This window comes from Rattus norvegicus, chromosome 2, assembly GCF_021556685.1.
Source record: "Rattus norvegicus strain SHRSP/BbbUtx chromosome 2, alternate assembly SHRSP_T2T, whole genome shotgun sequence".
NCBI lineage: Eukaryota > Metazoa > Chordata > Mammalia > Rodentia > Muridae > Rattus > Rattus norvegicus.
Window position 1 is genome coordinate 208,580,384 of NC_141535.1, and position 25,794 is coordinate 208,606,177.

The following is a 25,794-nucleotide window of genomic DNA, read 5'->3' on the forward strand; positions in this document are numbered from 1 at the left end:
TATTACCACAACAAGGAAACAACACTGAATACTAAGAAAGAAACCATTTATGTCTATCATTGGTTCTACATAGCAGAAAGCTCCCTTTGATATGTTCTTCGTTTTGACTAGTTAATATTTGTAATATAAGACTCTGAGCTGTGGCTTTCTGATAGCTATTACTTCTTATGAGATCATAATCTCATCTTGGAAGGAAAAGAGAAAAGAATGAGGAAGAAAAGAGGTCAGCAAAACAGAAATGTAAATACATTTTTCTAAATCAAGATATAGATAGATAGATATAGGTAAGATATAGATATAGATATAGATGAGATATAGATACATATAGATAGAGATATAGAGTCAGTGCTGTACAGCAGAGTCAGAAAAATGTGAGTCAAACTTTCTGAATGCCACATCTAACAGAGAGATAGTTAGATTTTTTTCAGCTTTATATTTTATCTAGTATATTAAATCCCCTAATGTTGTTATACTTTGTACATACCAATATGTAAAATTATGAGACATTTTACATTTTATACCATGTTTTTGAAATGTCATATCTTGATTTCAGACTAGCTGCATTTATGATATAAAACAGGGTATAAATGTAACTTTTATTTCCTCAGATGAAATGTATACCTAAGCTTCATGTATACACTACTTGGGCTGAGCCCAAAGTGTTTCTCTGTTCTAACTATTCCCAGGTCTGCGCCTGGAAGCTTGCAGGCTCTGTACAGTATATTTGTTCAAGCTGACTGATTCAAACTGGCTTTTCTTGGCTTCTCAAGACATTGCTCTGTTTGACCTCAAACTAACTCTGGCAATCAGCTCTTATCTTCCAGCTCTTCATTCTTTGGCTTGTTCTGTCTTCTCCTGTGTCTAGTTAATTCTCTTTGAAGTCTGTCTCTGTAATACTGTCCCAGCAAATCTGCCTTCTTTCTATCTATCTATCTGTCTGTCTGTCTGTCTGTCTGTCTGTCTGTCTACTGTATGTATGTATGTATGTATGTATGTATGTATGTATGTATGTATGTATGTATGTATTTCTGACCTGCTCTGCTAAGTCACCTCTCTTTCCTGTGCAGTTGGATTCATAATGTCACATCTTTTTTCTGATTGTCTGACCCTCAGTTAGACTTGGTTTTCAAACATGGCTGCTTCCTTCTACAAACTAACATTACCTTCATTGTTTAGGATTGGAGGTGTGTCATTCCTGCCAATCACAAAGACCTAGACAGTCTTTGGATATGATCACTTACTAAAGCAGCCATGTTTCTGTATTACAATTCCAGTCCAATAGGCAGAGTATATAGTGACCTTCACATTGGAGAGCATGGATATAGATGACAGAAGCTCATCCAATACCTTTCCCCAGTGGTTTCTGGTTACATTTACTTAGAGCAAAGCTCTTGTCTCAACTTGTAATTTACAATACTAGCACATCCAACTTGTTCCGGTTCTCTACATTTGGAAGAGCATTACCAATGAAGTGGCCCCTAACACCAGCAGGTTATTAGCATTCAATTAGAGAAAGTCTCAAAACTCCAGAAGGAAATTCAAACAAAGTAAAATTCTAAATCCAGGGACCATACAACTCCTTTCCATCAGGAAGTTCTTCTAGACCTCTCCTATCAGGAAAGATGAAGTCTATGGTTCCCTTCTGTTAAACAAATCCATTTCTAGAGAATGACATCTTATGTAGGGTAATACTGCACTGTGGCATCTCAGTATAGGAGTCCTTCTGTGACAGCATAAGACAGCATGCACCTGTGAGTTAGCTCACAAAAAGTAGCTACTTTAATAATGAACCTTTCTTAAGGCAGGAGACAGAGATAGTGAGCTCCAGTATCTTGTGCAATGTATCCAGAGTAGCAATATATGCTGTTCTAGATTCAAAGCATGACGTTGTGATCTCACTAAGCAGAGCATCATGAAGGCTCCTTATCTGGTTTCAGGATATGAATTAAGTCTTAGATTCTTCATTCCATAAGCATGTTCATAAGTTAACTCTTAAAATAAAAAAAAAAGTTGTTTAAAAACAACAACAAAAATATAAGTGCATCACATCATCACACCTCTTATACTTAAGAGCACAGTTGTTATATTCAGATGCTTGGCAGATAAATTAAGAGTTCCATAAAAGTAAAAGGAAAGATGGCGGAGTGAAGAGCCTTTTGTTGCTTTCGAAAACTTCAGTCTTTTCTTGTCAGCTCGCATCCCTTTTCTGTACTTACAGTACATTATTTTGAGCTCCAGTCAGGACAATTCCAAAGCCATAAGGATCTGACAATCAACCCTGTGGAAAATGCTACAGGCATGACAAAATGGACTGCAGGGTGAGTGGAGAGTCAATGATAGATTGTCACCCACAGGGTAATCACCAAGATCCTGCAAAAATCACATTCACTGATGCACTGTCTCTCAGCCAGCCAGGCCCATTCTTTCCCTCTACCTTGTCCCAAATACTCTAATGTAAATATCTGCAACAAAAAGTGAGGTTTCCAGTGAAAACATCCAGCTAATGTTTAAGATTCTTTGTACCTACTCTATACTGCTCTTGTTCTCCAAAGTCATCCATGGGAGTCAGCGATCAAAAAAGGAGCGAGCTCTAACATTAGATTTGTGTCATGGTACTAATTAGTTACTAATACTGTGAAGTTATGTATTATCATTGAAATATTCAAAAACTGTCTCTCTACATATACATTTATCTGCTAAATATAAAGAAAAATACTACTAGACCTATCTGCAGAATCATGGCATTCTGTCCTTGCAGATTAAGGTGTAAAGCAATGCAATAAAAGTCACATAAAACCTGGATTTTAAAGCCAGTGAAGAGTTTACTGTAACTCCTAGTATTCTTCTACCTCTGTCTCTATAGATGCAAAGTTCCTTTTGGAGAGGACCTAACATAAGTAAAGATGAAGAAAACATTCTGTCTTATAGCTCTGGTCCAAATCCAAAGAGAGTACTAATGGTCTGATACAGCATTACAGCAAACCAAGTCTCCTTTCTCTTCAGGTCTCTGGATCCATAAATTTGGTCTAAATCTAACCTAGAGGTGTTGAGTCACATTGGGCAGCCCACATGAGCCCATGGACCACAACGTTTTTCTGATTTTATTATACTCAAAATGGCAAGGCAGGGAGTTTGTGGCCATACCTGAACTGGATCAGAAGCCAGAGTCATGCCCTACCCTCTCCTGCTTTGGTGAGTCATTGGAATAGAGTGGTCATTTAGAGAATTGGGACTTCCCCTGCCAACCCAAGGATCTGTGAAGATGTTAGGCTCTTTGCCTTTTCTCTAAACAACTTTGCACAGTCCTAGCTCTTGATTCATAGGAAAAAAGTTTAGGTTCTTACTCCTCTGCGTGCTAAAAGTTTTTCAACTTTTAAATTCCCATGCTATTAGACAGACATACAGACATTTGCAGTGCAGTGTTCCTAAAAAGAGCACACAGACTTCTAAGTGTTTTGCAGAAAACTGAAAAAACACATTATGTTGAATTCATGTAAATATTCTAGTTGGGGCATTATAAAAATGCACACCATTTTTTCTGTCTCTAGCTTCCCTAATATTCTACATATGTCAATTAGATAGCCACTTAAAGCAAACCATTAAGTTTCAAAATTCCACAAGTAAATTAAAAAGTTCAATGTTTAAATTAATAAATTACTAGCAGTGGTGTCATATGATTGTCAATTCCAGCATTTGGAATGTAATGGCAGGACAACCATTGTATGTCTTGGTTGGTTGATTGGTTGGTTTTATTTGTTTATTTATTTGTTTTTGCCCCAGGGAGCTAATTAAATATGCTGTGGCAAAACATAAAAAGAGCTCAAGTTCAGCCTGGACTAAATGAAAACCTGTTTCAAAAAATTAACAGCTAAAAAAATAGATACATTAAACAAGTATTGACCAAGAACCATCTATAAACTGCCAATTGAAAATTAGCATCAGTATTTTCATTAAGTTCCCTACATACTGGAGGAAATAGTTTCTAGGGTACCAATCAGATGAGTTAAGTGTCAAATGAAGGGTATTTGGGTAGCTTTCTTTAAGTGTTTTACAGTGAGTGTGAACTTGGATAATTATCATAGTTTAACAGGTGACTGCAGGTCAGAAAGCCAATCAATCAAAAACATTCAACCAAGGGTTCCCTCATGGCACAACTTCATTTTCAATGGACCACTTGCTTTTCCAATTCCTTTTAAAATAACCGAGAGCACCAAACATGATGTCTCCTGGTTTCCAGTCATAAAACCACACATTGGCTATGGAGTCACATCAATTACCCACTCACCCCTGCTTCAATCCCAGAATGTGTAGTATCTGTCCCACTGACAAGTATGACATGTATCCTTCCTGCTTAAGTTGTCAAACACGTTTAAGTCATCCATCCCTTCTCTCTAATTCTTCCGTTCCCCCCAGTCTATAAAAATACTCAAGTCTTGAAATAAAAATGTAAGAAAATCTCTCCTATCTCAGTTCTGACTATTCATATACTCCTAAATTTAGCCCAGGTCCCTGAAAGTTCAGCCTGCCCTGCCTACTGTCTTAGTTCCCTACTGAAGCCACTTTCCATCTTCCCAATATGGCTGAAGATGCTGTCCCATATTTACCAACAAGCCAGAGATTCCTCAGTGCTGTTGTCATCGGGCCATCCTTTTCTTGTGAGATCTCTACTTCTATCATCATTGCTTGGGATTTTCTTTCTGTGATATTCTAGTCTCTTGCTGCCTCCACTTCTGAGAGTACCATGCCTCTCTCTACGCCTCTGTGTGGTTTTCTTCTCGGACTCCTTTCTTCCGTCTGCCGTTTAAATGCCGGTGTTCCCCAGGGTTTTGGCTGTGCTTCAGGCTGCCTAGCCTCCCCTTGCTCCTGACTGTTTTCTAAACTCCAGACTTACAGTTGCATCTGTGAGCTCTACAACACCTTTCAACAACTACTTTTATTTACTGACTAAATTAGCCAGAGTCTGTTGCTGTTGCTAGGAACAGAGAAAGGAGGATATTTGGCTTAAGTGCAAATCGGGTAAAAATAGAACAGGGGATACAGTTGTACATGAGAAAAATGTAAGTGAACTGGATTCACCATAATAACCAACAGTGAACAAGATATCATGGCAGTAAGCACTGCCATGGACACTCAGATGCAGAAATACCATACACCCACTGTCCAGTGGGTCCTAGTGCATTCCCAATTTAAGGCCTCAGAGTTAAACAAGTAAGCACTCAAAAACACATGTATTGCATTCTCTGAGTTATCATGCTACTCTATGGGAATGCAAAGCTAAGGAGCATCCTGATATTATGAAATTCTCAACAAGGGAAATAAAACATTTACATCTTTGAGTGAGAATACACTAGTAGGGGAAAAAAAGAAAAGCAACATTGCTGAAGCTTCCTTGAGAAATATTTGTAGAGGATGTCGATGTGATAAGTTGACCAGAAGAATGGAAAGGAGACTGTTCTCAGTTAATGATATTCAGCAGATAATGAAGCAAGATGTGGTTGAATGAATGGGGCAGAGGAGGCCATGGGGACACAAGATAAGACTGAGGAGGAACACTGGTATCTCATGAAGAATGATCCATTCAAAGTCAAACCTTCAGCCTTCATACTTTTTATACATCCCAAGACATAGGAACTATCTTGTGCTGGTCAAAAGAAGAAAATGGACTCGTTCTTATCTGTAAAGAAATATAATCAATACAGAGTAGAACCAGCACAACTGCTTTGAGGCTCTCTTTAAATGGGAGCGATTATCTTTTTTTTTTTTTTGGTTCTTTTTTTTCGGAGCTGGGGACCGAACCCAGGGCCTTGCGCTTCCTAGGTAAGCGCTCTACCACTGAGCTAAATCCCCAGCCCCAGAACCAGCACAACTGAAGAACATCTTTTAAAAGTCCAGGCATTCCAATGCTTTCCAACATGTTCACATGATTCAGGAACACACTACTGATGGTTTGCCCAGCTCTAGCAAAGTGGAGGACATTTTGTGAAGGGGCTAACTTCTGAGTCTCGCAGTGTTGTGCAAACAGGTCTAGAAAAATCTCCTCTGAATTATTGGGGTAGGAATTTAGGCTACATACACTTATTCGTATCATTTTACTACATTAGTTTCATTGCTGACTTATTTGTGTTCTTCGGAGCACATTTCCCACTGAAACCATAGTTCCTTAAGCACTCTGATAAAGACACAGAAAATGGCTCCCTTGAGGCATGAAGATAAGAACACAAAGTAAATCACGCTCTATTCATGGAGCATAGGTAACTAACTCCCTTCACTAAATGGACAAATAATTAAATTTCTAGTTGGGCTACAGGAGCAATCATTGGGATATGTGGATTTTGTAGATTTTTTTTACTGACTGCACAAGTGATGTACAAAAAACCAAAACAAACAAACAAACAAACAAGTCTCAATAATGATTACAGCAGTCTGCATCCATTTTCAGCCATAAGATCAAAAATGTCCACCCACAAAGAAATGCTACTATGCCTTCCACAGGGGCCTCCAACTCTCTGGAGCTCTTTCCAACTTTACCTTTTAAAAACCTGTCCTAGCTCGGCTCACTCCTGGTCTTTTATTTCCAACTTAATTTTATTTTTGAATACTAGACAACTGTGAAGCTACTGACTTAAGTTAGCTTCTGATAGTCTTAGCATATATAGGACCTCAGGTAAAGCTCACGAAGATGGAGAGAGGCTCCTATGTCTTAAGGAATCCATATGACTGGTAAAGCACATCCATTTTTGTCTCCCATAAGGAAGATTTCTTCCAGCTCCAGACAGGAATCCAGACTGCTAACAAGGTTTAGAGCAGATCCCTCTCCACTGATTAAGCTAATCAATTCTTCCTATCCTGCTATTTTCCAGAATTGCTCCATGTTCGAAGAAATTAAAAATCCTTATAATGGCCTATAATCATAAGGTTTCTTACACCTAAGCAGGTTTCTTTATCCCATTCAAATATATAGCTAATGCTCACTTTGTGCCTTCATTTGCAGCCTATGCAGCCTATACTATTCGTATTTTCAAAGCTGGAGCATTTAGTCACTCATTTTTAGTTTTTTTTTCTTTTTCTAAGGTTGCCCTTAAATTAAATGAATACAGTAATTCCGAACCCAAAGTAACTGTGAATTCTGATTTTTATAAGCTTATGCTTTGAACCTTGAAACTCAAGGTTTGATTTAAATAGCCATGTGAGCTGATCCTCCCAAACTGTGTGACTGTCTTGGCTGAGCCTCTGCCAGTCATTCATTCCCTCTAGCCAGCTCCTTTTCCTGAGTGGACAGTTCAAAGCTTCTCTCTGTTCAATACAGGAGTCAAAAATCTTCCCAGATGATTGTCCCATAAAATGTAAAAGCAAACATTAGAAGATTCTCTTTTTCACTTCACTTATCTTTATTAATCTTTGCATTTTGGCCAACAATGTGGCTTTAATGTATCCTTCTATCATTATGGCTCATGTATCTTAAACTAGCATTTTCCCTGAAATTAAGAAATGTTCCTGTGATTTCCCCATTTCCATGCAGATCACTTAATAAGCATACACACACACACACACACACACACACACACACACACACACACACACACACAAATACGTTTGAGGACATAAGGAAACAGTTAAGGAGGTTCAAACTTGTTTAGGAAGACAAACATAAAGTCTTCAACTAGAAAATATTAACGACAAATACTAATAGCAGGGAGGTTGAAGGAATCGGTCTAGTGGCTGATATTCACATGCTTGACCTGAAGCACATAATCACTGCTTCAAACACTGAGCAACCCAGCTGAAAGCACAGAGGCTGATTGCTCCAGATACTCTCTTTTCTGAGGAATGAATGCTCACTGTCTGCTTTGTGAGTCAGAAACTTCAGGTTCAAGGTCATGTAGTGGTGTGTCCGATCAGCCAGAACATGATTAGATACCGCTTTCCAGATCTTTGGGAAAAGTTTCTCAGGAAGGTAAGCCTTTGGCATTTTTATTACATGGTTTCTACCATACCACTGGGAGATTAGATCTTGGAGGGAAAAAAAATAAGCTTTATACTCAGGCTATGGGTTTCTGAACAAGAAGACCAAACTTTCTTTTCTCTCAATTTTTATTAAATAGATTTTTCAGTTTCTGTCCCCTTTGTTATCTTTCTTACCTTTTCTCACTTTGAATATATCTCAGTTTTGTAGCTCTTCAATATTTAAGCCACCCACAAATTAAATACAAATGTAGATCTCAACAGGAACTCCAGCAAAACGCCCAAGACAAAGAAAAGGCGAGAACAAATCTACAAACTCCATGACACAAACACTCAAGTTTGGTCTTTATTTTCTTTTAATTTTTGTTTAATCAAATATCCAGAGCACTGCAAAGTGCAGCAAAATCCATACCTAGTAAGACACGTGTAGTTTCTAGTCATCTTGTTGGTTGGTTTTGTTTCCACTCATTCTTCATTTGTTTGTCTGGGTTTTCTGTCTGTTTTGCTTTCTTCCACTGCTTTGCGTTTATCTTTTGAGAGAAGGTTTCCCTATGTATTCCAGGTTGACTTCAAAGCCCAGGTCCTCCACTGACATATCCATCTGGCTGTCATTACAATGTGTGTCATCACACCGAGCCACGATTTATTCTTTATTGACAGGACTGGTAAATGAACTATCACAAAACAAGAAGAACGGATCTTTTTACTTGTTTTTTTTTCTTATTAATAAATCAAGGGTGGAAAATTAGAAGAAAAAGATGGCAGCGTGTGTCCTCAGGGAAGTGGGAGAGCAATTGCAACGGCTGCTCGGAAGCATCGGTCCCAATAGATAATGACTGAGACCACAAGATCTAATGAGCGATAGCTTCACCCACCGGCATAAAATGCCAGGGAAAGGGTGCAACCCACGCAGAGTGTAGACAGAGGTACTACCCCAGAGTATTCACCAGAAATTATTTGCCCCAAATTTATTACTTTGAAACCAACAGGTGTCAACTAATTCATAACTTCAGAGGGGAATCCAGAACTGCTGGCACAAAGCCTTATACCTTCATATTCAACAATTTGTCCCAACCGGGGTCCCCCGCTGCTTCAGAGCTTGGCATGCCAGACAACAGCTCAGTAGCAAAAGGCTTCTTCAAACTGCTTTTTTTTTCCTGCAGTTAAATCTGAGCTGTAACATTTGGCAGGTTTCCTTGCTAACATTTGGCAATAATTGTTTATCAAATGCTAACAAGGAATGCTGCCAAATGTAACAGCTCCGACAGAACCATCGAACATATAATATTGAGGCGAAAGTCTACAGACATGTGCTCTATCCTTTCTGACAAAACCTAGAATAAAATCCTGTGCCCTCGGTCATCTGACTCTGGCAGACCACAGCAGGGAGGCCAGAAGAACAGATTCCTTTCTTCTGCGCAACACATTCTATGCATGGATTTCTAATGGGAAAGGAGCGGGTAGTGGTTATGAACTCAGGCACGGACATCTGTAGCAGGCTAGGGACCCCATGCATGGTAACTTCCTTGATCTGGATGCAAATTTTGGAAGATGCACAGGAGAAGCAAAGCTGGATCACCTTTGATGGGCAAGTCATTTTCAGTCCTCCTGACCTCCGTTTCTATTATATCAAACCCCCTCGAATCCCACATTCTATATCCACTTGGTCCCTTTTTTTTCTTCTTGTGTGTTCTCCATTTAGCCTCGACAATCTTTCCTAAGCCAAATCTTTAAAGGACTCTAATGTTCCACCTCCTTTGAAAAAGATTTTTTTGTTTGTTTGCCTTTTTGTAACTACACCTTGACAATGATTATTTTCTATTTCTCAGATTAGCTTTTTTTTTCCATCTTTTTGCCCGGAGTTGTTTTGGCATTTGGTGTTATTCCTTACCACATGCAGGAAGCTAAGAGTCTTGATTTTTTTTACAAGGCTTTTGAAAAGCAGCCTCTGGCTGTATAACTCTCCCAAATCTTCTGACATGGAGCTATAAAAAAATCCTCTACTTAATGACCGAGTGGAAACTTGGTAGGTGTTATAAGTCAGAGAACAGGAGATCATCAACGTGTTTGAAAGTACTCGCACCCTGGTATCTAATAGGCTCACTCTAACTCAGACCTAGGTATGGACCTTCCCCAGGTAACTTTAGCACATGCTTACTAGCAGTCCCTTCCCTTAACCACTCGGCCACCTCGTCTCTGCACATGCTTACTAAATTTAGCTCGTTAGCCATATCTGAAAAGAAACAAATATCACATTTTCAGAAGAATTCTGTGATTCAAATGCATAAACATGGCCCCTATTCTTTTGAATTTGAGCTCTTTCCTGTATTCTTTGGAATGCAGAAACAAGGACACCGCTATATTCACCTCTTCTGAGAAGTCACACAAATATATTAAAATAATAAAAAAACTCAATATTAGTTGAGGGATTAAACCAGCTACAATTTCATTCTTGTGCTTATGAAAACAAATTTTCACTTGAAATCTTGAGAATATATTCTGTTTTATAAAAATGGCACAAAAATTCTAGACACATGAACCAGTCACACATACACTATACACAAAAGGACTTGGAGATCAGCTTGGAGCAGACAAGAAAAAAAATTAGAACCAGAGGAATGTGTGTTCATCTCTCTAGTTTAGGTCTAACACAAAAACAGCACATCTCAATCCTGGATTACCAGTATTGTCAATGTCATACCAGATTTCCATGTCATACCTGAGTAAGAGATCATTTTACTAGGTTCTCAGTTATTCACATCCCTGTATAAGGGAAATAAGGGTAATTTATGCTTTCCTTGATCTAGGTCAAAGGCTCCTGTCAGATTCTCTTCACATGTATGAGCAGTGTGTTTCTTTATTTAGGAAACCAAGTAAGAAGAGCTCTAAGAAGGTAGGAGTCATCTAAGGACGGTGATGATAACTTTTAAATTTTAAGGATTTTAGTTAACTGTCTACATAGTTCTGCCCTAAACCTGAATCATGACTAACAATAAAATTTGATTCCATTTACCTGCATAAGGAGAGAAAAACTATGTAGTTTACCTTGGGATTTGCTAAACCATTATTAGACATGGGTCAGACCTGGCTGCCTACCATATAGATATCTGCTCTGTGACTTCATCAACCTTAATTCTCCATGAGGAAGGCAACATATCAATGACAACTGGGCAGAAAAGTGAACCTCCACACAAAGGCCTTTTTTTTTGATCCAATAAAGCTCCTAATTTGAGCAAGACTCTTCAAATTAGTGGCAATATTGAGTGATTAAAACTTGTTGGGGCTTAGACTTCCTCATAGCTCTGTAGGTTATGTTTTTCAGTGTAGACTTCTAGGATGTGATTTCTTCCTGAACCCTTTGATCCTAACAAAATCCAGCTGATATTTGGGCTCTCACACACCAGACTGCCCTTATTGGTACTGCAGGGTAGAGTCTGTGTTAGCCTGCTGACACCTGGGGATTTGTCTCATTGCTATAAAAGGGATCATCATAGTTTTCCAAACCGCCTTTGGTAGAAAGAGCATCTCCTCATTATTTTTTCAACAGATGTCTTAGGAAAGCATATTTTGCTATTTATGTTAGCCTCCTGTAAAACATCTGAGAAAACTCAGAATAACAATGAAAAATGATTGTTCAGAAAATCAAGTAAATCCAATAATATTTCTGACAGAATTGATTACAATAATGTCAAACGCCCCTCTCTTCTCCTTTGAAAGTTATTTCAAACATAAAGGTAATGAAATATGTTGCCTGTCACTTGTAAATTGTGTGCTGAAAGTCTAAAGAGATAATTTAAAGATTTCCAGGTAGAACAACATACAGACTTTATTGTATTTGTCAATGAAATATATTAGCTCGGAACTTGCGACTATAAAGTTGGGAAACCAGAAAGAGGAGCAGATATTTCAATTACAATATGAAATTTCTTCATGAGTCACAATTCCTGAATTGCAGAGGCTTTAGTGGGACATGTGGTGTGGATGAAGCTGACATCTAGGTAATATCACTGACATATAATCATGATTTAATTGTTGCTAAGGTGGTATAATATAGTGGGTCAGGACATGTGTATTAGTATTAAAAATCTGAGAACTAATTTTAAGCCTTTCAGTCACTACCTATAGGATCTGAGAAAATGACTTAATTCCCTTCAATATTAATCACTGTCATTGTTGTTGGATGCCAACGGTGGTTTTGTTTTGTCTCAAGAAGAGTCATCTAAGCATATTTCTTCAAGTCTCTTTTCAGATAAGCTTTATATTATTAGTATTAGTGTGGGGTGGGTCTATTTGAGTGTGTACATGCATGATGCATTCCAGGACTTGGGTGTAAAAGGCAGAGGAAAATGGATCCAGGTCTGAAACTCAGGTCACGAAGCATGTGCATTAAGCACTTTTACTTGCTAAGCAAGGGTCACCAGGCCCTTGCTTTGTCATTTTAATCCCATCCTTATGTAGTATGGTCACATCTGTATGAATGAGTTCCACATGTCAGGCATCTAACAACTATGAATTGAAAATATTTTATTTCCAGAAGGTTCTAAAATGTAAAAATGGAATTTGCCTAATGCGGAGTATAATGGTACATTGATATGCATGAAGTTATTGGTAGTCATACAAACCTCTGACCTTTCATGGGCCCTCAGCTTCTTTCTGAATATTTAAGCATAATTTACCTGCACACATAGGCCTTTAAAAGCTCTAACAATACTATGCATGTACAGAATATTTTCTTGTCAGTATTCCTAAAACTACCTACAAACTACTTACACAAACAGCAGTTGCATTGTGCTGGGCACAATCTACTCAAATATACAGAATGATGTGCATAGTTAATATGCGGATGCTATTGCATTCACTTTCGTAAAGAACAGTAGCATGTGTGGGGATTTCATAGAACCAAATTTCCATGAAACAACTGCTTGTACATTCCATAATCTTCCTGCTACACCAATACCTCATGAACAGTAATAAGAGATACAGTTTCCTAATTCTGTACTAAAAGTGTTTTATTTTCTGTCATTTCCAATATATATAAACACTTCTTGGGGCTATCTCTCTCAGATGGCAAAATGCCTGGTAGACTAAATAATTGTATATCATCAAGCTTTTACACAGATGAAGAAACTAGGACTCTGAATCATTTAGTAAAATCAATCCTTTCAATTACTAAACAGAAGAGCATAGTTGTGATACCACCTTTCCTCTCTCTGAACCTCATTGTTCTGTTGAGTCTAGAGCTGTGTGAACTACACTCTGGAAATCCAACACATATGCTTCGCTAACAAAGTTTTAAAGCACACCTTCCTTCTACTGCTGTCTTCATGGCAACCAAAGGGGGCTAATGTGTGCTTCTCACTGAGAGTAACCATCAATTATTTCTATGAAATTCATAATATCCTTAGGCAAGCAAAAAAAAAAAAAAAAAAAAACAGTACCCTGGACTTTTCCACCTTGCTTTCCAGATGAGATCATTGGAACAAACAAATGCTATGCGACCCATCAAGTCATCACAAAAGCTGTGACTGCACAGATCTGGAGATAGCTGCTCTGTTTCAGAGTCCAGGATGTCTTCTTACTCTACCCATGTAATTATAAATATTTGGTAGCTCTACTAACAAGTTGATTTAATTCCAAAGCATTTTTAAATCTATCACATGTACGCTGTTCATGAGAGAGGGCAGAAAGTAGGCATAAATGCTAATTTTGCACAGGCTTTTGTTTTCATATAATAAGTTCTTCGGTTAATATCAGCAGACAGTTCACTTAATAGTCTTCACGTGCTTATTTTAAAGTTTCAACTCTTCCCACTTTTAATAAAGTTCTATAGATTTCACTTAAGAAGAAAAACACTGTACTGAGAATACTTGAGGGTCAGTCTCCAAATCTGATTAGTATCCCCACATGAACACTTTTACTGATTTCTTAGCCCAAGATTAGCTCCATTTATTCTGCTTCGAGGCCAAGTGTCAACACTACTCAGGTCATTGATGTGTACAGGTTGACTGTGAAATCATGGTGAGCCATAGGTCACTATACAGTAGGACCTGCTATTTATTAAGCAACCATAGTGTTTTGACATCGGCCTGACTAATAAAAATCACTCTGAAGGTATTTTCTTCTGCTCATTTGCTATTCAAATATAAGAAGTGGTTCTTCTGAGAAGAAATTATTTCACTGAAGAGTCTATGATTCGTATTCAAAAAGGCAGCATGAACTGATGCAAACATTGAAAAAAGACAACAAAATATGGTGCTGCTGTGGCTGTTTATGACAAAACAGGATTTCTCTGTAAAACCCTGAGTTCCTTTAATATAGGGAGGGGAATCGCAATCAGCATATGTTAGATGAGGAAAAGAGATTTTAAAAATCTATTTTCAATCAAAGGAAAATTAAAGAATGACAGTGTCTCAGTGAAATAAACATTGAGAGACTACATGCAAGCCACAAATGTGGTCAAATTAATAAGTAAATGTGTGAAGATACCTACAGGCCTACTTGGTTCTCTGATCTACTCACTGCCCACTGAGCAGAAGAGGTTCTTGGTACCTTTCTTATGAAGTCTTAGATTTCTTCTAGTTAAGAAATATGTTTTTTTTTCAGGCAAGGCCTCAAGTGGAGGTAGGACATCAAGACTCTCAAAAACAAACAAATAAACAAACATTAACCTAGAGCTTGTCCCACCTGCAGAATGTGCTGGGACCAAAATCTAATGGATTTGTCACCAGGGAGACAAAGGAGACTTTATTTGGCAACTGATGGGACAAGAGGGCAGAGTCACATAGCCAAACATTAGGTGGAGCTCAGGGAGTCTTGAATAGGAGAGGGAAATAGTACTGGAGGAACCAGAGAGATCAGGAACACCATGAGAATGTGGGTCACAGAATAAACTGACTAGAAATCATTGGGGGTTCACAGAGATCAGAGAGCCTGTAAGGGTCAGACCTGGGTCCTCTGCATATGTTATGGCTGAGTCACTTGGTGTTCCTGTGGGACTCCTGACAGTGGAGTGGGGGCTGTCCCTGATTCTTTCGTCTATTTGTAGGACCCCTTTCCTCTTACTGGCTTGCCTTGTCTGTCCTTGATGTGATGGTCTGTGCCTGGTCTTACTATAGCTTGCCATGCTGTGTTTGCTTAATGTCCCTGTAGCCTGCTAATGTCTAAGCTGAGTAAGAGAAAAGGGTGGTTCTTGGGGAGAAGGAAGGGGGTTGGGGAGAGACTGGGGGAGGGTTAATTGTATTCAGGATATAATATATGAGAGAAGGATAAAAAACAAAAGAAATGTGGTTTTCCATCTTTTTTTTTCTATTTGGGGAGGAGGTGAGGCCACAGATGAGGGAGCCCTGAGGGGACTGGGAAGTGAGTGCAATTGGGGTGAATTATGAAAAATTCCTAAAGAATCAATAAAAAGTATTGTGTTTTGAAGGAAGAAGGGAAGGAAAGAAGGAAAAAAGAAAGAAGGGAAGGAGGGAGGGAGGGAAGGAAGGAGGAAAAAAGGAAGGAAGGAAGGAAGGAAGGAAGGAAGGAAGGAAGGAAAAAATCTTTCCCTTCCTCAAAGGGAAGATTTGAGATTTTCAATTACATAACTTACAGGCTGAGGAATTGTGAACAATTATCATAACCTACTTATGCTAAGAGGTTTCTCATCTTTAAAACTTTTTTTTTTAAAAAAAATACTAGCTCTCCATATGCCAGAATGCTGCACGTAAGTTTCGTTTAGGAGGGAAGCAACTGACCGTCATACCAACTGTGACACCTGTGAACCACACGATGAGACGCATGGGACAGTAACTCCAGGTGCAGTGCTGGCACTCGTGGTTTGGTGGTAGCCAGTCAACAAGAAGGAAATCATGCCTGGTACTGGAAACCTAGGAGAAGCAATGCCATTACAAGCTCCCTGTAACCTGTCTCTTTCAACCTTCCTACCCCCTCCTCAAATATGATTCTTGAGTGTTGGCTTTGGGAGTTCTCTAGATGTACCCATTGGGGCTAGACCCTAGACCCTTAGTAAACTGTGCAGTTTACTAAGCCAATTTACTAAACCATCATCTCTGACAACATTCTAAACACAGACACACACACGCACGCACACACACACACACACACACACACACACACACACACACACACACACACAAACTGTTGTCCTCACCTCTCATCAAGGAAATTTCTTTGTATGTGTAGTATATACATACATACATGCAAGTATATGTATGTAGCAGCAGTTAACTGAAAATGGGCCATGAATTGAAAGGGAACAAAGATGGATATATGGAGGGATAAGAGAGAAGAAAATAATATCATTATATTTTAATTCCAAACTATAAAAGAAATAATAAAGAAAAACTTTTAACTATATACATAAATATACATATATATATACATATATAGATATATACATATGTACATATGGAAGCAGATTTCATACCCGATGTATACATGACCACACAGAGTACTGACTTCTTTACTTATATCACTTGGTCTTTGTGTCCCCCAGTACCTGGCTGGTACTTTCTGTTTGCCATTGCTGTGGCCAACATGCAATGGATGGGAAAGACTGCTACAAGAGTTCAATGGCAATTTTAGCCCAAGGAGCAGGCCCTAATTAGATTAATTTGCAGATATGAATGTAGGCCATCCTGTTGAGATGGCCAATTAATTCCAAAGATCTGCCTCTGCAGAAGGACAAAACTCCATCAGAAAATAATTCCCCTTTCTTGCCGCTCTTAGCCAAGAGCAGATGTCTGGCCATATGAAAACATCATGGATATTTTTACAAATGAGATCTTTCTTTCTGCAGGCAGCACTGCAAAGTCTAGCCGAGAGAGGTGATTAGGATCTGTGTTGTGTTTACAGCACTCTTCCCACAGCTGCTTGAGCAGGCGCAGCAACCTTTTTGTATATGGAGGACTTCCACGGTGTACAGTCGTAGGGTCTTACAACTCATCGGTCTTAAACAATGAGCATGGTCTCAAAGTCTCCTTTTTTAGAAGAAAGTCCACTTATCTTCATACTGATGGCCATCTCTTTCCCCTTTCCTCTCCCCTCTTCTTCTTATAAGCAGAGCTACCCTCTACTAATACACCATCTGTGCTGAATTTGTCAACCCATTTTTCCACCTAATGTTCCACATCAGTATTTATTTGGAAAAGGGTATGGCATAGCTGTACCCACATACAATAGGGAAGGGTTACTTAGCCTAGAGTTCCTTAGGTAATAATCCCAAGCACTGTATATGTATGCATTAGTCAGTGTTGCCTTTCTCCTTGTAGTGCACACCAAATTACCTATTACCTGAGCTGAAGAAAATATCTGAAATGTAAGCATTGACTCCCAACACATATGCTCCAGCATACTCAACAACCCCCTCCTCAGACACTGGCTGTCACTGAAGAATGCTATTGGGATTTTCTTGTTTTAGTTACTTCTCTTTGGGGCTAACCTTTGACACCCTCTGGTTTCTTTAGAGAAGAAAGACAGTTTTGAGAAGGAAAGAAGAATCTCATGTCATCTGGTGTGAGCAGGAGGACTTTCAGAATCACGACTGAAAGATTCATAACTCTGAGGTACAATGCAATGTTTCCTCTCCCCCGTTGTATTTCAGCTTCAACTTCCTCCCAGAACAACTCTTCACTTAACAACTATCTGAGTCTTGAAATTCCCTGTTTTTGTCCCAGCTGCCATCTCCCAATACTGATTTTCAACTTCCCGTACTAGACTTATGAAACTTTTAGATTTTAGTTTTCATTATGGTTTTATCTAGGTCGTAACTAAGAAGTTAACTCTGAAGGTAGAGCTGATATGTCTCCGAAGGCAACACTTCTAATGTAAAATGATGACAATGCAGTTGTTGTATTGAAGTCAGAGACAAGCAAGTTTTCTTCTACTATATCCAACCATGTCTTCCTTTTAGGAATGGCATCATAGGCTAGGACTTTACAGGCCCTAGCTAAGTTCCTTTAACCTTGCACCAAACACAAATAGTGAGCTAGATTTTCACTTTGAAATGAACACACATGCATGTAGGCAGAATCCAAAACATTTCCAAACTTCATATTTTTATGTTTCTTTTTTAAGATTTACAAGGTCACTTCCTTGCCAGTCAGTACATACAGCAAGACCAATATTAAAAGCCTAAAGGATGATTAATTCACTTGTGACTTTAGGTCCTCTGTATAGGTTCTTGCTTTTAAATTCACATCCAAGTATTGCTAATACTTCTCAGTGAATGATAAGACATTCACATCTCTAAACTCCCTGTGACTGTTTTCTTCAGTGAGGGGATTTCAAATGTGAAGTTTCCTTTTAAATACTGAGAGACCATAATGGGTGTGTTCCAAATGTACTGCCACGTCATTGCTGAGAATCGTGATACAGCTTCTGATAAAGGGTGGTTGAAAAATGTTATGGGATTCGAAACTCTACACTCACACTAGGAATGCTAGATTTGTCAAGTTTCTAAAACTATAAAGAAGGATGTGTGGGGAGCATTATTCTCTAGTGACCTCCAATGTGGCCTCCTTCCTACAGGATGAATGGAGACATTCTCTCTACCATCTAACTTAAGCTTACAGAGAAGAACAACAATGTGATTGCCACATGTCACTTGAAACTTGAAGGACAAGTTGGCTTGTGCCCGATCCATGCTTGCAGAATCTAATGGAAAGTCTCAATGTGGGGCACAGATAATTAAACAGATGGACATGGGCATACCACATGTGCCTTTCTCTACTGATTGTAAGACCAAGAGGTTTATAGCTAGGTGCAAGGAATACAGAAACTAGTGACACCTTTTCTAAATGACAGTCTGGAAGGCCAAATTAATTCCAAGCTGTATATAATAATTAGAACAGTGACTGAAAAAATGCATTGTTCAAGTGTCTAATAAGCAGGGTCAGTGGTTCCCAGTCAAGATGTCTGAAGAACAAACTTAATCTTCTTGAAGGAGGAAGTCATCTATTGTGTGTCAAATTGGATAAAGCTAAAAGATAATGTACTAAGTGAAATAAGCCAGGTACATGAAAAGAGATATGTTCTCATTTATAGACAGAATCTAAGAGCCAGTCACAGAACTGGAGAGAATGAAGGCTCATGAAGAGTGGGAAAGGGAAAGAAAAGAGCTAGGCAACAAAGTGTACAAGGTTTACATTAGATTAAGTTTGTGTGACCTGCTGTGCTGCTTGTGTGTCACATATTTCATAATTTCCACTATAGATGGTTGATGTTCTCACTATACATATGCACAATCATGAATTGATCAGGTGACCGATATGCTAAGTTTGGTCAACTCTTGCTATTAACTTATATCAAAGCATCGTGTTTTACTTTACCAATTAGCATTATTATGTGCTCATTAAAAATTAATGGTTTTCTAAGGTTAGCAAATGGGGAAAATAGATTTAAAACTCTCAGTGTGACATTTAGGCACCTGTCAGCCAAGTGCTCTGTCTAGTTTTATGTCAACTTGATACCGGAAAAACAGACTCAAGGAGAAGTTACCTCAACAAAGACAATACCTCTCCTGGATTGACCTATGAATAACCCTGTAATGCATTTTCTTATTAACGATTGATATACAGGGGCACACAGCACTGTGGGTGGTGCCATCCTTGGGCTAGTGGTTCAGGGTGCTATAAGAAAGCATGCTGAGCAAGCCATGAGGAGCAAGACAGTAATCAGTTTTCTGCTGTGACCTCTGTATCAGTTCCTGCCTCCAGATTCCTGCCTGAGTTACTACCCTGACTTCCTTCCCTAGATGATGAACTATAAGCCATAAGCTGATATAAACCACTTCTCCATGTTTCCTTTGGTCATCATGTGAACACAAGAATAAAAACCCTATTATGGCAAGTAAGATTTTTTTAAACCTTCTACTCAAATTTCCCTCTAAGACAGCAGCTCTCAACCCTTTGGGGGATGAATGACCCATTCACAGGGGTCGTCTAATACATCCAAAAACCAGATATTTACAATAACACTGTAATAGCAAAATTATAGCAATGAAATAATTTTTTTATCTGGTAATGACTAAAAAACGATCAACTGGATTAAAGGGTCGCAGCATTAGGAAAGTTGGGAACCACTGAACTACAACTTTAGCTCCTGCCAAGTAGTCAGTTAGTAGGGTGAAATAGAGGTCAAAAGCTTTGTAGTAATCCACTTGGAAAGGCAGAGTACCTGTAACCATGCATGACATAGGAAGCTGTTTATTACATAGAGCCATAGTTATTTCTGATATTCAGTGGGAACTGGACTTTCAACTCGAAATGGCTATACACTTTTTATCACCTTAGAATAAATAGAGCTTTGGATTGTATGACTCCCCATGCCCCATGCAGGGTCAAAGATGTGTTGAGCTTGCGTGCAGGGTTAAAGGACTAACATCACCCTACTGAATAAATTTTGTTAGCATAGTAAGAGACAAAGCAAAGCTGCTTTCAATTATATCCTTAGAGTCATATTCACTGAATAGACCAGTTATACATTTTAAGACAGAGGGGGTTGCTTCAGAGAATATATGATTATTTTTCTCTATAACTTATAAACAGCCTCTAATTCATAAATTTGCTAATGGGTCTTTCTTGCTAGAATTAACAGTGGAAACATATCTCTGTTTGGCCATTAACTTTAATTTAGATATAGCATTACAGTTACAAAAAGCATTCAGAGGACGGTCAAATGGCTCTAGACTTTATTAAAACCATACTTCAATAAAACATCCTGGAAGTAGGGTCCTTTAGAACAGAGTATGAATGCACTGCCTCCAGGATTTGTCCAACTCTTGTCTCTCTTCCCAGTTCATTTGCATGCCCTACCTCTTTTGTCTTTCACTGGTAACAACATACTGTCCTGAGCCTTGCTCAATGCTAGCAGCCCTACAAATCCTACTATCAGGTAGCAATACTGGGATGACTAAAAGCTGCCTTTCTAGGATACAAGTACAGGTCTAGAGCTAATGAGAAAATTCTGTTGAGGAAAAGAACAAATAATAACATGGTGGGAACAGAGAACTTAAAATGATCAACTCCACTCAGAGAACCAAGGAATAAAAAGCTCAGAACATGAGATTTTCTGTTTTAAATCTTGATAGATGAATCAGGGTTCATCAAACAAAGGATAATAAACTAGTATTTTTTCCCATTACTTTGTTCACTTTACAGCCTGATTGAAATCTCTCCTGCTTCTCCTCCCAATCTCACCATTATATCTCTTCTTCCCTTTCCCCTCCCCTTTTCTACTTAAGGAATTGTGTGAATGAGGGACCCTGAGAAAGAACGTGGATGTTTTTTGCATTGGATAGGATTTAGAAAATAATAGTACCATGAGGCAAATCTTGAGATGACAGTGATATGAGTTGTGTTCTCTATCCTGCTGTGTGGATATTCTATCTGTCTTGTAAAGGAAAGTGTGTCACTGGGTATTTCAAGATATTAAAAACATCCAATGGCAAATTTTGATCATCATTTTGATGGGACTGAGAGACACATGGAGAGATTAGTAAAACACACATCTAAGTATTTCTGTGTAGGCATTTCCAGGCACTATTGACCTGAAGAACAGCAGTGAGGAAGATCTACACTGAACGTGGTAGGCAACATTAAATGGAGAAGATGCCTGTGTATAACAAAAGCAAAAAAAGAAAGGAAGGAAGGAAGGAAGGAAGGAAGGAAGGAAGGAAGAAAGAAAGAAAGAAAGAAAGAAAGAAAGAAAGAAAGAAAGGAAGAAGGAAAGAAAGAAAGACTTGATACAGGCATGTTCTCTCTCCCTCTGTTTTTCTCAGTCTTTATCTCTGTTCTGTCTCTCTGTCTGCCCCCCCCCTGTTTATTTCCTGGGTGCTATGAGGTGGCAGCCATATACTTCTGCTGCCATCACGTTCTGCCCAATCACAGGACCACAACAGAATGAGTTAACCATGTGCCCAAGCCCCTAAAACCATTAGCTAAAGCAAATGGTCCCTCCTTACACACCATTTCCAGCAGGTGCCCTATCTCAGCGATGTAAGTTTGACTAACCCGATCTGTAACTGCGTGACAGTAGACGGGAAGTACGAAGAGCTGTGACGGCTCTCATCCATGACTAACACCCAAATCATCTAACTTTTTTGTCCTAGTTTCATTTCTGTTGCTGTTCTAAATGGCTTTATTTTGGCCCACAAATCTACCTCACAGTCCCATCATAGCAGGGAAGTCAAGGCAGACAGCCGAAGCAACCACTCATATCCACAACCAAACACAAAAAGAGAAACTGAGCATATGCATGCTTTTTGCTCAGCTAGACCTCACTACTCTATACCATCCACGTCCCTAAATCACGGATAAGTGTTATTTAACGCTGGGTCTTCTCACATCAGTTAAGGAATTCGAAAGAATCCCCTGCAGACATGTTCGCAGGTGAATCTGACTTGGCAGTCACTCACAGAGAAGCTTTTCTCAGGTGATTTAACATTGAATCACACTGGAAAACTATCCACCTCACCTTTTCTGAAGAACACATAGAAATGATATCAGACAGTTTGTGGTGTCAGTAAAACACTGCAGAGTGGCGTTCACCTCAAGTCTAAATCAAGCAATATTCTAGTTCCTGACTAACATGCAAAAGAACAGAATGAATGCCCCATGCTTGAGAGGAGAGTGTACACTCATAAGGACAACACTGGGCTTTTATTGTCAGTTCTCATGGCATGGATACAATGTGTGGACTCTAAAATACAAAATCTGACACTCTCTCCATGTGATAATAATACACTCAAAGGCATTTCGATAGTTCTGTCTTGAACCTTTATGACTTATTGCAACCCTTTCAGTGTTTTATCTTTCTCCATAACTCTTGTACTTTGGTGTTGTGATTTATAGTTTCTTTGCAAATTTTGTTAAAGTCAAACATTTGTTCTACTTTATATGTGTTCGCAGACTCACTGTGTATCTCCAGACTGTTTTCTTTAGTGTGTCAAACCGTATACCTTTGAATTCTCCAGCTTCCCCAATTTTAATTTATTAATTATTTGAAATAATACTCTAGATGTGAACTTTAGTAAAATGATTTTTCTCATATTGCCACGTATTTCCTACAATTCTATTTTTATGTCTAGAACAAGCAAGCAAATAGGTCACCTTCATTTATAAAGTCCCTCACTGTGACATAGTTTCATTTTTTTATGATTTTTCCCATTCTAAGTAATGTCAAAATACTTTTAAGAGTATTTGTTGGATTTAGATTTTTGTAGGCCCAAGTTTGATCACAGATTCTGTTGTTTACAGTGACTTTGGGGAATCATGTAACTTTAGAAAGGTAGGCATGGGCATATTTGTATCCATGTACACATGTACAAGTACATGACAGGGGTGGATAGTAGGCATCTTCTTGTATCATTATTCACCTTATCTTTTGGAACATGGTCTTCCGTTGAACCTAACATTCACTTCCTGTCTAGAGTAGGTGACCAGTGAGCCTCAGGGACCAGTCTGTCTCTGATTTAAGAGCATTAGAGCAGTTATGCCTTATTTTCTAATGTAGGTGCTATAGATCTGATCGTTATGCTTGCACTGAACTATCTCTGTAGTCCCAAGTTGGGCAATAGCACTCTGCTTTACTGTACTCTTTCTGTGAAGATGTGATCCCACAGATATTCACAGGCATCCTGTAACTTTTGTTGTTCCTATGATGGAATTCCCGGCAGAAAGCAGTAAAGGTGTCATTATTTTGGTTTATAATTAGGGAGTAGGTACAGTTCATTACAATTTGAAGATATGATGACAGGAGCAGGAGGAAGGTGGTCCCATTGAGTCTGTACTCGGGAAGAGGAACAGAACAAACAGGAAGTTGACCTGGTCAAGAAAACCAGAAAACCTCTTCCCAGTGTCCCACTATCTCCACTGTGGCTCTCTCTCCTATGGGCTTTGCAATCCCCTTCCCCAAAGCTTCATTAGCTATGGGAACAAATCTCACAGGCCTGTGTGGGACATTTTATGCTTAAACCATACACAGAGCTTTGTAAGAATTGAATCCCACAAAGAGTTCATTCATTCCAAACGTATTTATTGGACACAAATTTCTAGTGGATACATATTTTTAGGATGCTACATTGAAGTAAACAAAGAAAGAGAAAACAGACCATATGACTACCTTGTTGTGTGGAAGGGAGGTGAATTTACCTTTCTATTTGTCTTCTCTGATTATATGGCTTGAGGATATATATTAAGAGAAAATGTAAAAAGTTCTTGCTTTTTTAATCGTGTAAACATATGTAAAAGGAGCCTGTTCTGCTGAGCAGTAAACCCTATGACATCTCTTCACTAAATGATGAAATGACAAAGTAAACCATACAGTTTCATCACACATTCGTTGCAGAAAATACATCTTGGCACGGGGTTATTTGACAATTAACAATCATACTAGCATGCCACAAAGTCTATCCTCAATAAATAGCAACAATATTACGTGATGATTTCGTTACATATTGAAATCTGTTTTTTTTAAGCCCTGGAGCTATCATTTAAATTATCTTTAATTTGGCATAATTTTCTTCATTTTCCTGTGGAATCTTCTCTAGAATAACAATATTCCCAAGAACATAAAATACTACTGCAGAGGCTATTTAACTTTGTTCTCAAAAGTTTTTGGACTAACAAAACTCATTTAGTTATTTAAATATTAATGATGATATCACCCATAAATCCACATTGATATACATACCTCTATTCATATCATTAGAATATATGAAACACAGAGGGTGATAACAAAACTGATGTTAGCTGACATAAATAGACATTTGTCAGACAAATATGAAATCTTGCTCGGTAGTCTGCAATGCCAGGGATAGGGCCTTTTAATTTTTAGAGTGACTTGCATCTGTCAGACAGTCAAAGAAGGCAGATATTTAGGTAAGGTTGAAATAAGTATACTTTGTATTCTCAAAATGAATTCCAACAAAATTTAATGTGTCACAATGTTCCCAGAATATGAAACAAACATGGGGACTGTAGATGAGCATTACTATTGTCCAACATCACCAGATTGCCTTTTCCCTTTACTCTCGTCTCAGACAGTAACAGGGAAGAATGCCTGTAGTGTAAGTAGGACGTGAGTAGTGACTGGTAAAGTCTGTCTGAGTAGCACTGCTCCATGAATCATCCTATACAAATGACACCCTACTGAGAAAAATACGCCCCCACACCTCACAAGCCGGCTGTCTGCGGTCCCCATGGACTCATGCATTTTCTCTTCCTCTCATCTGCAGAGAAATCTTATGCACTTATCCATGCCCTCTTTCTTTTAATCTTCAATTTTCGTGGCTTCTTCACTGAGGCTATGCCTTAATTGTTTAGCTATTACTGGGGCAAAATGCCCAGGGGAAAAAAAAACAAAAACAACAAAAATCTTGAGGGAAATGAAGTTTATTTTGGCTTCAAGATGCTGGTATGATCCATCACGGTGTGTCTGGGTGACAAGAACAGATATCAAACTACTCACATAACATTCAAAGTCAGAAAGCAGAGAGGAATGAATAAATACTACTGGATGGTTCCCTTTCCCACTTACCCAGTCTAGGATCCCAGAGATTGGTGTCACCCTGCAGTGTACAGATCTTTCCGCCACATGGAACCAAGTCTAAATAATTCCTCCAAAGCTCATCTTCAACGTGGTTCTGGATTCTGTCAGGTTGACAATTAACATTCATTATTACAACCTGAAAATATGAGTACAGATTCTTCATTGAAACTAAAATCAGTTGCCTTTTCTAATCCTTCAACCTATTATCGCATGTTCTCCCCAAATTTTCACCAGGTTGATTTGCATTTCAATTTGGATTATGAAGGATACTAAGGTTCAGCA

The 25,794-nt window shown here is 38.6% G+C and overlaps 1 long non-coding RNA gene across 1 annotated transcript in view; it reads right to left on the minus strand.

The window, feature by feature from the left end:
- LOC147996508 (uncharacterized) overlaps positions 1-25,794 on the minus strand; it is a 151,243-nt gene that overhangs the window by 80,755 nt on the left and 44,694 nt on the right. The window contains exon 3 of the long non-coding RNA XR_015672474.1: positions 25,501-25,613. This is a non-coding gene — a long non-coding RNA (uncharacterized LOC147996508). The remainder of the gene's footprint in view (positions 1-25,500; positions 25,614-25,794) is intronic.